The 12,634-nt window shown below is 35.5% G+C and overlaps 1 non-coding gene across 1 annotated transcript; it reads right to left on the bottom strand.

The window, feature by feature from the left end:
* Positions 1 to 1,541: 1,541 nt before the first annotated feature.
* On the bottom strand, positions 1,542 to 1,647 carry LOC144236874 (U6 spliceosomal RNA). Its single transcript, XR_013336678.1, has one exon. It is a non-coding gene; the product is annotated as a U6 spliceosomal RNA (small nuclear RNA).
* Between the last annotated feature and the right edge of the window lie 10,987 nt (positions 1,648 to 12,634).

Raw genomic sequence — 12,634 nt, 5'->3', positions numbered from 1 at the left:
CAGAACCTTTTCTTTGAGGTGACTGTCAGTTTCAAACTGTGCGGTCTGAGAGATCTAAATGCCTTTGATCACATCTCTAAAAAATGTGGGAATAAGAACAAAGCCTAAATTGTCTCTAAACTGATGCCAGGCCCAACTAGATGCCAGGCTCTATCACTTCACCTGACTACATGCTTTGTTCTCTTCCCACCATAATAGGATCAGAGATTGTATTGAAATATTTCGATTTCTCCTCTAGCCAGGCACAAATTCAATATGGTTGCTTAATAAAATCAATTATGCACACTAATTTGTAATAAAGGAAATTTTCAAACAGAATATAGCTTTCAAATATATATAAATGGACATGAAAATGACACATGTTCCACTGGCTTACAAGAGGAACATAAAAACCAACGCTCCAGCTCATACATTACCCATCTTACATTTTATAATTTCTGGTAGGAATATTTGTTTTTTTCCTCAAAAATGTTTCCCTTTTTTGCTTGATTTAATTACTTTTTCTAAGAAGCCTTAACTCACCCCATAAGGAACTCACTACCTTCTCTCTGTATGATGCTAGTATCCAGTATACACATCTAGCATAGCTTTTGTAGTTCTTTATTCCACTAAACTGTTCACATGACTGCTTTTCCTTACAGATTATAATCTTTTGAGAACACAGATCGCATCTTATTCACCTGTGTATACAACCAACGGGAAAGTAAAGGGCCTTCCTCACTAGGAATGTCAAATCTTTGAACTGTTATCTCTACTGCCACATCAACCATGTTTACTTTCATAATCAATTCTTTCACAGCTTCCTGTAGTTTTACTTAAAGACCTTTTGAGTGTGTTTTTCAGAAAATTATTACATGACCTTTTGTTCACACCAATTTATGATGTCATTGATCCATGCTACATTTTACTTAATGTTTCCCATATGTCAAGCACAATGCTAAGTACTAGGTGTATAAACATGAAGAAGATACAGCCTTCCTTTAAAGAATTCAAAGACCAGGGGCACCTGGGTGGTTCAGTTGGTTAACTGTCCTACTTTGGCTCAGGTCATGATCTCATGGTTCGTGGGTTCGAGTCCTGCGACAGGCTCTGTGCTGACAGCTAGCTCAGAGCCTGGAGCCTGCTTCAGGTTCTGTATCTCCCGCTCTCTCTGACCCTCCCCTGCTCACACTGTCTCTCTCTCTGTCTCGGAAATAAATAAAACATTAAAAAATTTTTAAAAAAGAATTCGAAGACCAGTCATACAGAATACTAAAACTAATAATTACAGTACAATGCAAGTGGTATGCCATAGACAGGAACAGAGTGATTTAGAAACATACATTTAGTGACTGGTTCTGGCTACTTGAGAAAAGATTCAAAGAGCTTAACAAATTGACAGATTTTTCTAGATTAAAAAAAAAAGCAAGTTTTAAGAAGAGTGTGTGAAAAGACATACAGTGAAGAAAGGATCAGGCAGATCTTGTGAATAAGGAGCTTTTCTCAGTATTCGGAACACAGGATTATCTGATGTGGAGAGAAGAAAGATTGGGAAGTTGGCCAGAAGGCTACAATAGATCTTAAAGGCCATATTTTTCTTGCACAGGGGCCATGCTAATCTTCTCTGTATTGTTCCAATTTTACTGTACGTGCTGATGAAGCAAGCACTTAGAGGTGATGTTAAGGAATGTATGTTTTATCTGTGGTAACAACGCTGGTGGCAGGTGAGGACATGTTGTGAGGTGTGGAAGTCTGTGGTAGAAGGACCAATTAGGAGACTTTTAAATCTTCTAGAGGAAACATGGGGTGGCCTTTCAAATGGTGGTGTCACTGTGGGGCACAAAGATTAATTTGGTTGATGTTAATGAAATAAACTCAACTGAGCAAAGTAGAAAGAAGAATCAGTAGGATGGAGAAGCTAAGGGTGATTCCTTGTTTCTTCTATGAGACACTAAACATGAGAAGAATTTCTCTAGGTTTAAATAATGTTTGGAATGCCTGGAAGACAAATAGACAGACTTTTCTGGTAGATAAATGTATCTGGAATTCAAGAGCAAAGTTGAGACTCGCTGATTAGAAGTTGTCCCCTTATATCTGGTAATGAAAACCATGGGAGTAGATCAGATCACCCAAAGTTTTTATGGATAATAAAAATGAAAGAGAGAAAAAAGTAGACCTTGAGTCATCTACCAATATATAAATAGTGACCAGAGTAAAGAGGAAAAGGAGCCTATGAAGAATCCCAAATATAATCAAAATGATAACCTGAAGCCATGAGACAACAGGCAATTACTGTCAAAAACTGCAAATCCCTCAGGTGAGAGAAAAGCTTAGTTAAACTTTTCAAATAAGAAGAAACTGCCATGTAGGTTGGAAAAGCCATTCAGGGAGAGCAGGAGTCAGAGACTCGATAACAAAGGTTTAAGGGGCAGAGATTGAAGACATTAAGTATTTTTTAATAAGAGTGATACTGAAAGGAAGAAGAGATATAAGTGCAGTCACTTAAGCAGGATAATGGAAGGCTGGGTTGGTTGGTTTGCTTTTTTTTTTTTTTTACAACCTGAAAAGAAAGAGATAAAAGAATAGGCAAATTGTTGGTAAAGAAAATAGAGAAGATAATGGGATAATATTTCTTTATGAATGATGAGAACTGAGATACTGGTGTATTAATTTCCTACTGATGCTGAAGTTTGGTAGCCTACAATAATGAAAATTATTATCTTACAGTTCTGGAGGTTAGAAGTCCAAAATGGGTTTTATCAGGCTAAAAAATCAAGATGTCAGTAGGGCTGACCTCCTGCCTGGAGGCTATAGGGGATGATCCATTTGCTTCCCTTTTCAAGCTTCTAGAAGATACCTGCATTCCTTGGTTTGTAGCTTCATCCTCCATCTTTAAAGCCAGCATCATGGGATCTTAAATTCTCTCTCTCTCTCTCTCTCTCTCTCATATTTCAACTTCTGTTGTCAAATCTTTATATCACCTCTGACTCTGACCTTGTATTTACTTTTTACAAGGATCTTGTGAGCAAATTGGGCCAACTCAGATAATCCAGAACAATCTCCTTAACTCAAGATTCTATACTTAATCATCTGCAAAGTCTCTTTTGTCATATAAAGTAAAATATTTACAAGGGCCATATATGAAGATGTTGACATTTTGGAGGGACCATTATTCTGTTTACCACACTGAGTAAGAGTGAGTGATTAAACTAGGAAAGGAAAATCAACTCTTCTTCCTTTTTTTTAACAGGAAACAAGGAGACCATATATTGCATATGATGTCACATGCAAATCAAAAACAAAGTTTGGAAGTGGTCTTTTCTAATGGCCATATTTTCTTCTTGGCAGCATTGGGAGGGTGAAGTATGCTGTTGACAAGAAGAACAAGTTTTTGGAAAACCCAGTAAAGTCAGTTGCAGAGAACATGATAAAAAAAAGGTGACGAGACCATGAGGAAGCATGCAGGAACTCCAGTGGCACTAGGAAGCATAAGGCCTATGTGGAGCTTATTGACTTAACTTGGAGATTTGTCCAGCAACATTTTGCAGGCCAGGAACAGAATCAAAGAAATGAATAGGTAGATTCATCAAGTGATGGATCGCTGTAGGGTAGCTGTAGTTGGGAAAATAAGGAGAAATGGAAGCAAGGATCCTGGTGAATATACATTATCATTGAAATGATTGATCCTAGCATTGGGCTTGGTCAGGTTCATTCTTCCCTGATTTTGAAATTTTGTAAAAATTTATTTAATATACAAGCTGTGTGTGTGTGTGTGTGTGTGTGTGTGTGTGTGTGTGTGTGTGAAAGAGAGAGAGAGAGAGAGAGATTCCTAATCCTAGGAAATGCAAAATTCTTGGCTATAGCATTGACAGATCAATATCCTTATGTACTCAAATTACAAAATCATGTCAGTAACCGAAGTATCTTGGTGGAAGCTGAAACATAAAAGTAGATTAGGATGATTAATAAAACCATCTTCATTCTTCTAGTACATCATATTAATTTAAATTTTTCTGAAATCAGTTTTTGACGGGCTGATTAATTTTACTGAAAGTTTATTTAACAAAGTTTAAAGCGAATCATCAAATAGAGTTTTCCCACTGGTAGAGATAAAAAATATAATTTACGACATAATTATTTGGTAATTACATTGTCATCAGATATCTTTTATGAGAAATTTAACTCTATCTCCCATGTAATCTGTTCCATTTAGTTTAACTCTGGGTCTCATTATTCTCATTTTATCAGTTATAATTCATTAAAATATTATGCCAATTTCATTAGCAGGTCAAAACCTGTCAGTCAACATTCTAGAAAGCTACAATCATTTCATTACTGAACATTTTAATTCTAAATTTCCCTAACGAGGAGTATACTGGCAAGCTCTTTATCAAATATGAAATATTTGTGTTTAATTTGTGTTTTTTCCTTAAAGTATTACATTATGTTTTGTTTATTTAACTACCCTACATCATTCTTTGCTTGGCCTCATTTGCACAGACAACCAAGTGGATCTAATGAATTTAGAATATTTTAAACCACTTAGAAAATCAGGTATATGTTACAGTCACATAAAGAACTTTACAAAAAAGCAGATAGGGATGAGATAATTAAATGTTTTTGAAGATAAGAAGTGTCATACTCAGTGCCCTAGATCAAGATTATTCTTATAGCAATTGGCAGTGGGGTAGATCAGAGGCAGGGACTCCAGAAGGGAGTACATTCTCATAACTAGTGTGCTAAGTAATATAGCCCTAATCCAAGACTATGGCCATAATCATGACAAGATTATTAGAAATGGAAGAGAAATATGTAAAATAGGCTTAAAAGAAGCTGTCTTAACCAGCCCACAGAGGTGTTCTGGAAACAATGTGAAATAACAGCTGGAAAAATTTAGAAAAGTCAGAATTCTTTACATGTCTAAGTCTTCACATTATTCATTATGTAAGAACCCATTTCTCTCTCAGGGCTCTGTGCTTCACTTGAAGATTTTGTGAGAGAAGAGTTCATGCAAGCTACCACAAACCTCGGTAGTTAGTATTTACAGCCTGCTTTTACAATAAAAATATTTTAATAAAAAAATAAAAATTTTTAATGCAGCACAATAATAAAAGTAATCAATATTTAAATGTGACATTTTTACTATTAGGGAATAAAGAAATGAAAATATACGAAAATTAGGTATATCTAATGCTCACATTAGTTTTTCATTAAGTTTCCATGTCATGGAATTTTCCATCTTGTCCCTTGTTAGTGCTTACACTTGAGAGTAATCTACTGAGTAACTATGACTTTAGGAGTTTGAAACTAAATGAGGGGCAGTTAAAACACAAGGCATTAAATTTTGTGAACCATTAATCAACAAATAGTCATATTCGCAAACAACTGTATTCACAAGGTATAACTGCCAGAGAGTGGCTGAAATAAGCATGTTCAGAGAATATCAATTATAGGCAATCATCGTTACTATAGTAAACAAGAAAAATAAAACCTTATCACATTGCAATGCTTATTCCTAGAGGGGGAGAAAAACCTTTATATTTATATATTTATTTATATATAAATAAATACTTATGTATAAAGGTTTTGAACATATATACATATATACACACACAAATATCTGATAGTGTAATTTTTTCACATTTTTTCCATCAAACCCAAATAAGCCACTTTAAATGGGCACTCAAGTTTAGCTTTTAATTCAGCAAGAAAGTGCCACTGCAACATTAATATACAAAAGAAAATATTTACTCATCTGTGTATACATTAATCATTTTAAATCTTGGTAAGTTATAATAAAAAGGGTATGGCTCATTTTAAATTAACTTAATTTATATATAAAAAAAAAATAGGAGCGCCTGGGTGGCTCAGTCGGTTAAGTGTCCGACTTCACTCAGGTCATGATCTCACCATTGGTGGGTTCAAGCCCCACATCTGGCTCTGTGCTGATAGCTCAGAGCCTGCAGCCTACTTCAGATTCTGTGTCTTCCTCTCTCTCTGCCCCTCCTCCACTCACGTTTTGTCGCACTTTCTCTCTTAAAAGTAAATAAACATTTAAAAAAATTTGGGGTGCCTGGGTGGCTCAGTTGGTTGAGCATCTGACTTTAGCTCAGGCCATGATCTTGCAGTCTCTGAGTTTGAGCCCGGTGTCAGGCTACCTGGAGCCTGCTTTGGATTAATTAAACGTTAAAAAGTTTAAAAAAAAAAAAAACATTATTGAACCTAGAGTAGTGCTTTAGTTGTTTAAAAATTTTTTTAAAAATTTTTAAAAACATAAACTAGATAAATTCAGAATGTAATTTTCACATCTCAAAATTCTTATTTTACTAAGGAGTCACCATCGCTTTCCTCTGACTAGACTTTCCATTAGTACATTTAAAATNCCCTGTTCACGCTGTCTCTCTCTCTCCTAGAAATAAATAAAACATTTAAAAAAATAAAAAATAAAAAAATAAAATAAAATATAATAACCAGAGGTGCCTGGGTAACTCAGTCAGTTAAACATCATACTCTTGATTTCAACTCAGGTCATGATCACACAGTTCATGATTTTGAGCCCCACATTGGGCTCTGTGCTGGCATCCAGGAGCCTGCTTGGGATTTTCTGTGTCCTGTTTCCCTCTCTCTGCCCCTCTCCTGCTCATACTTTCAAAAATAAAGAAAGAAACTTTAAAAATACAGTAAACAATAAATATATACATATATAAAATAAATAAAAATTTGACTAATATTTTCAGAAGCACCTATTCTAAAATGAGTTTATTTATATTCTATTTATTGTATATGTCCATTTTAACCTGTGTAAATGAAGAATATGTTTTCCTAAGACATTTCTTGCTGATTTTCCCCCAATCAAATTAAGATTCTGCTATATTGTGAAGATGCTTCTTACTTCAACATATTTCAAAATAGATACCATAAACAATATTCATAATCCTGTTGGGTTTTACATTGGCTTATACTTTTAAAATTATCTCATCACTTTAAAGTTGATAAAAATAAACTTGTATAATACATACTTCATACTTAAAAATTGGTGGTTCAATCATAAATGTCTTCATTTTCCTGATTTTCATTTTGCTGAGTTTCCTACTTAATTCACTAACAGCATTGCATGAAATATTTAAAATAACTACTTATATAATATACCTCAGTCTAAAGTAAAGAAACCTAATTTACAATTCCAACTTCATCCTAAACTGGGTATTTGTGAACTTGAATTATTTTTAAAAGTTTTTCTTAAATACTAATTGGTTTCATTGTAGATAGCAAGGAAACAGAAGTTAAATTCCTTATATTTCTACTTTCCTCATTCTCTTTATCTACAACTCACTCTTTCTCTCTTGAGATAGCCCTAGAAATGATACAGAGATGATATAATAATAGAATTTTCCTTCTATTCCCAGAGGTTGTTATATTCTGACACTAGAGAAAAAGGAGAGTTATCACAAAAATCCTGACTTTTTTCAAACTTCTTTTAAACTCTGAAAAGAATGACCAGTAATAAACTCAACAACTCCAGAAGCCAACTTAATTTACCTGATCTTCAATAATCAACTTGACAAATGGTATTTTCAATATATTTAATTGTGTAATTATGGTACCTTTTTTTCCACTTGCAAGTTAATGCATTCTGTGAGCATGTGCATTTTTCTTTCCAAAATGTTTAAGTTACTCTAAAGAAAAAAAAGCCTTGTTAGTGTATGAATTCCCTTTGAAATTTTTATTGCTTTGTTCATTATTCTTCTTAGTTATAGTGCAAGTATGAAATTATTTACTTATCAATATATTAGTCAAAATTTAACCTAACTGGTACATTAAGAATAATTTACAATCTGTTGGATTAAATAACTGAAACTTTTTGAGAGCAAATAATAATTAATTCTCTTGCTACAAAGAAGCACAAAACAAATGTTCCATTATAAACCCAATGGAAAGGATATGGTTTTAGATATAGCGGGATTTTGGGCAGTGACTTTAGGTAGTTTACTTAGTTTTTTTGGACATCAGTTTTTTCATCTTTAAAATGGGGATAAAATGTCCACCTCATATAACTAGATAAAAATACACCTTGTGTATGACATCTAATCATATTCAGTAAGTAAGAGCAGAGGAGGGGGAGGGAAAGGAGATGATTATTATGATACAGCCATTACTATCTGAAGTCAAACAATCCCATTCCTTCCCTTCACCTCTTCTTCATTCACTCCCCACCACTAAAATTACCTACTTTCCTCAAGTTTGTCCCTTCTCTACATAATTGTAGTTTCTCAAAACTGGGGGAGTCTCTCTAGATTTATAGACTCTTGACTTAGCCTGATAGGTAGTCAAGAATTTGGCAGATTCCAAAGGGTCCAACTATTTTTATTTAGAGATGTAGGCCACATTATAATAGAGTCAAGCTGGCTTCACCTTCTCCCTAATATGATTTAGACTCAATATTTGGGGTGCAATGATTCAAAATGACTATGAACTAAGTCTATTTCCTTTGAAAAGGTCAAGATGACTATGTGTATTAAATGTTTTATTTTTTCTAACTTCACTCTACACTCAGAGAAATAGGAAGTCTTTGTTTTCAGCAATGAATAAATTCCCTCCGCAAAACCATTTTGGTTGCCACACTTTAGATGCATATTAATTATTTTTAGATGTTTTGACTACAGATATTTGCCTCAATAGACTCAGGTAGGTATGAACTCAGCTTTACAAGGTCCATTCTTTTCCATGCTGGTGAACACTATGCAGGCCTACATTCTTTTCAAAATTACTATGTCCTAAGTCAAATCCATCAAGAAATAGTCAATGAGACAGAGATGTGTTTGCAAGAAGGTTACTGAGGAGGGATCTTGAGAATACCTTTGAGAAGAATGCAGGAAGCCAGAGTGACCAGAGGGGGAGGTTAAATCACCATGAACTTAAAATAACAGACTCAGCTGAACTGACAGGGAGATTTGGAGGTAGACTAGCCTTTTAGAGTCATCCAGAATTAAAGCAGAGTCCTTGCCTTTTATCCTGCATTACTGGTTACTTCCTTGGAAGAGGCTCTGCTGTGCATACCTGAATGCAATTGCTGGGGAGACACTCAGCTGTTAACAGTTGGTAGCCAGCACATCTGACAGTCTGAAGAATGAGTGCTTCATAATAAAGGGAGGTATGGATGTAAAATTCACTACCTACTGCTAACTGACCATCATTTACTCTTAGTGCTTCAGAATAAAATATTTCATGGAAATTGGGGAGGGGGAGCATATGTATTATGATGAAACAGTCTTTGTCATAGTGACATTTCAGTAACTTTACCAGGTGATAATACAACAATCCTTTAAAGGGAATATTTTTCCTTTATCCACACCACAAACTGGGGTTTCGGGGGCCAACCTGCAAATATAACAATTGATCACAGGTCTTGCTATTCTACAGCATTAAGGGTAGAGAGAGAATACTGACCAACTAACAGCAGTAAGAAGGCTGAGAATGGTGGATCTTAGTTAAGTTGAAGACTTGCAGAATAAGTCAGGCCAGAAGTGCCTGAAAAATTACAGGCAATCTAGATTTTAGAAACCAAAAAACCTAAAGACAGTAGTATAAACTGGGTCATAACTTGGTACTGGATCTGCAATCCTTATTCACCAACAGCTCTTTCTACACCAGTGTTTCCCAGTGAACTCTTCCTGTGCATGAGTCTCATAGGATACTCACGAAAGGAAGTTCTAGGTCAAATGTGATTGGAAAACTCACCATTCCAAAATCCCCCTTAGAGGTTGCGGTGTTTGTTAGGCTATTAAAGTCTCAAGAAGTTGGTCTGCCCACTTTTTTTTCACCCTGTCATTTTTCACATTAACACAATTATACCATCCTTTTTCATGGAGCCTTTATTATCATTCTAAAGAAATCATGTCCTGGAAAAATGAAGCTAGGTCATCCTTCATGTAATTCCAAAATGTCTTATGGATAAAAAACCTTCAATTAAGAAACAGTCTGCTTTGGGACACTGGGGTGGCTTAGTCAGTTAAGCGTCTAACTTCAGCTTAGGTCATTATCTTGTGGTTTGTGAGTTCAAGCCCCTCAGCAGGCTCTGTGCTGACAGCTCAGAGCCTGGAGCCTGCTTTGGATTCTGTGACTCCCACTCTCTCTCTGCCCCTCCCCTACTCACACTCTGTCTCCCTCTCTCTCTGCCTCTCCCCCACTTCATACTCTGTCTCTCTCTCAGAAATAAATTTAAAAAAAAGAAAAAAGAAAAAGGCTGCTGTGTCAGCACAGAATCAAAATATACTCTTGTGGATATCTTTTACTGAAATTCCTCTGGGAAATTTAGGCAAAAAACAATTGCAACTTCAGTGTCAACAAAAGAGTTTTTCTGTCAGTGAGTCACATATATCTACATACTTATTTTTCTTACCTATTAAAATAATCCATTAAAACATGATTCACTTTTTTATATATACCAAAATTAGAATGTCTATGTGTGCATCACTGCAGAAAAAGTCAGAAAAGCCAGAAAGGCCTTTCTTAGTTGAGATGGGAAGTAACCATAATGAATTGACAAAACCTTTTTACATAACAGGGCACAGACAGAGAACATGTGCCACGTGGAAGAAACAGGATTTTGCAGTGACATGATAAAGGGATTCAATTCCAGTTTCATTCCCTAGCCGAGGAATCTTGCCCAGCTGGTTCACTCCTTTGACCTCAGGTTGCCCATATGTGATACAAAGATGACATCATCTATCCGAAGATGACATCATCTATCCTGAAAGCTATGTTGAAAATTAACTGAAATAACATTTGTATTTGGGGAATAAACTCAATGGGATCTTGCTTAACAAACAGTACTGTTTTTTACCTAGCTCCTTTTCTTATTCCTGCTAGATTCAGAGGAATTGAGGAGTAGATTTCCAAAAATAATTTTCTTCAAAACCTCCCTTTTCTTTTTTTTATTAAAGTTTTATTTATTTATTTTGAGAGAGAGAGAGAGCACATGGGAGCGAAGGTCAGAGAGGAGAGAAGAATCCCAAGCAGGCTCTGCACTATCAGCACAGAGCCCAATGCAGGGCTTAAACTCCAAACTGTGGGATCATGACCTGAGCTGAGATCAAGAGTCGGACACTTAACCTACCACACTATGCAGGCGGCCCAAATTTTCTAAACTCATGTTCTTATTGATAGTGTAGGCAGGAATCAGAACAGACATTGAAAGGAAAATTATCAGGATAGCATGTATCAGAAACATGATAATGGGAAGCTTAGAGACTAGAAAAGACAAAAGCATGAAGATTTCCTTTATCCAAGGCTGTCCCTTACCTTCTGTCTCTTGAAGGTTTTTGTAAAAGGAGAAAGTCCTATAACTACTTTATAATTTTTGACACTTTTCCTAACACAATTTAGACACTTTATCACTGATGGGCAGTTAATAACAGCAAACCATGTCTACCTGCCAATTAAGAATAAGTGCATCGCACGGTGTGAATGTCTGTGCCCTGACAGCACGAGTGCTCATCGTACAAAATGCAAATTAAAAGTTAAAAGTCAGTGCTCTTCACTTATCACATTGGCAAAAATCAGAACGTCTGATAACATGCTGTGCTTGCAGAGGTTGAAGTAAACCAAAATTGGTACAACATAGGGAAGACAACTTGGTAACAGCTGACAACTTTGAAATGCATCCTTCTTAAGTCAACAATACCATTTCTAGCAATTTATTGTGTAAATATTCTCTTATGTGCAAAACAAAGTATGTTACAATGTATGGCACCGTTGGTTATAGCAAAAGCCTAAAAACAGCCTAAATTTCTAGCATTTAAGAACTATTTAAATAGTTAGTACATCTATAAGGCAGAGTCATATTTATAATTAACTGCATACCACTTAAAATAATACTAGTCTTCAAGATACATTATAAAGTAAAAAAGCAAGTTAAAGAATATTGAAAAATATAAAATGCATCTGCATCCAATAGGCATAGATTACTATCTCTAAAAAGACATCTAAGGACCTGGCAGCAGTTGCCTTCAGGGAGGGTATATAGTGACTAAAAAGGCCTTATGATTCCGTTAGTTTGACTACACCACAGATAAGCTAATTCCTGACTCTAGACTCCTGACAACATTTTTCATAAAGCATTTACTTTAGAACACCTGTAAATTCTTTCTCTATCCCTTTGAGAAGTAAATCTTTTAAAATGTCCGTTGCCTCTGTTATAAGGACATTTGTCTTGCCTTCTGAAGGACCTGGGAGCCATCTCTTTGAAATGTAACCATCAAGCAAGCTGGCCCCTATCTCCCAGTTCCTATGGAAAGGAAGGAGACTAGTACTTAGGGAGGTGACTTGCTCTGAGTTAAACTACCTCCTGTCATAAAGAAAATTTTTAATTTTCCCTTGGGTAATGCCAATTAGCAAAGACAGGTGACCAATGATTTCCCCAGCCCAGATCCAAAAACCTCACCTACTCCCCTCCCCCCGTCCTTTTTCTAGTAGAGTTGGGCTCAGACAGAGTTTTGGCATCTTTCCCTGCTACAATAGCCTTGAATGAAGTCTTTGTTGCATGTTTAATGTTATCTGCTGCAATTTTTGCTTTGACATTGGGATATAGGATAGCCTGATCAAGAGGAAGGCTTGCTTTCCACTTAAATATCTTTCTGTATATTTTTACATTTTT

Source organism: Crocuta crocuta, unplaced genomic scaffold (genome assembly GCF_008692635.1).
Source record: "Crocuta crocuta isolate KB4526 unplaced genomic scaffold, BGI_CrCroc_1.0 scaffold270, whole genome shotgun sequence".
Lineage (NCBI taxonomy): Eukaryota > Metazoa > Chordata > Mammalia > Carnivora > Hyaenidae > Crocuta > Crocuta crocuta.
The sequence above is the reverse complement of the archived record's forward strand: the minus strand, read 5'-3'. Positions and strand labels throughout refer to the sequence as shown.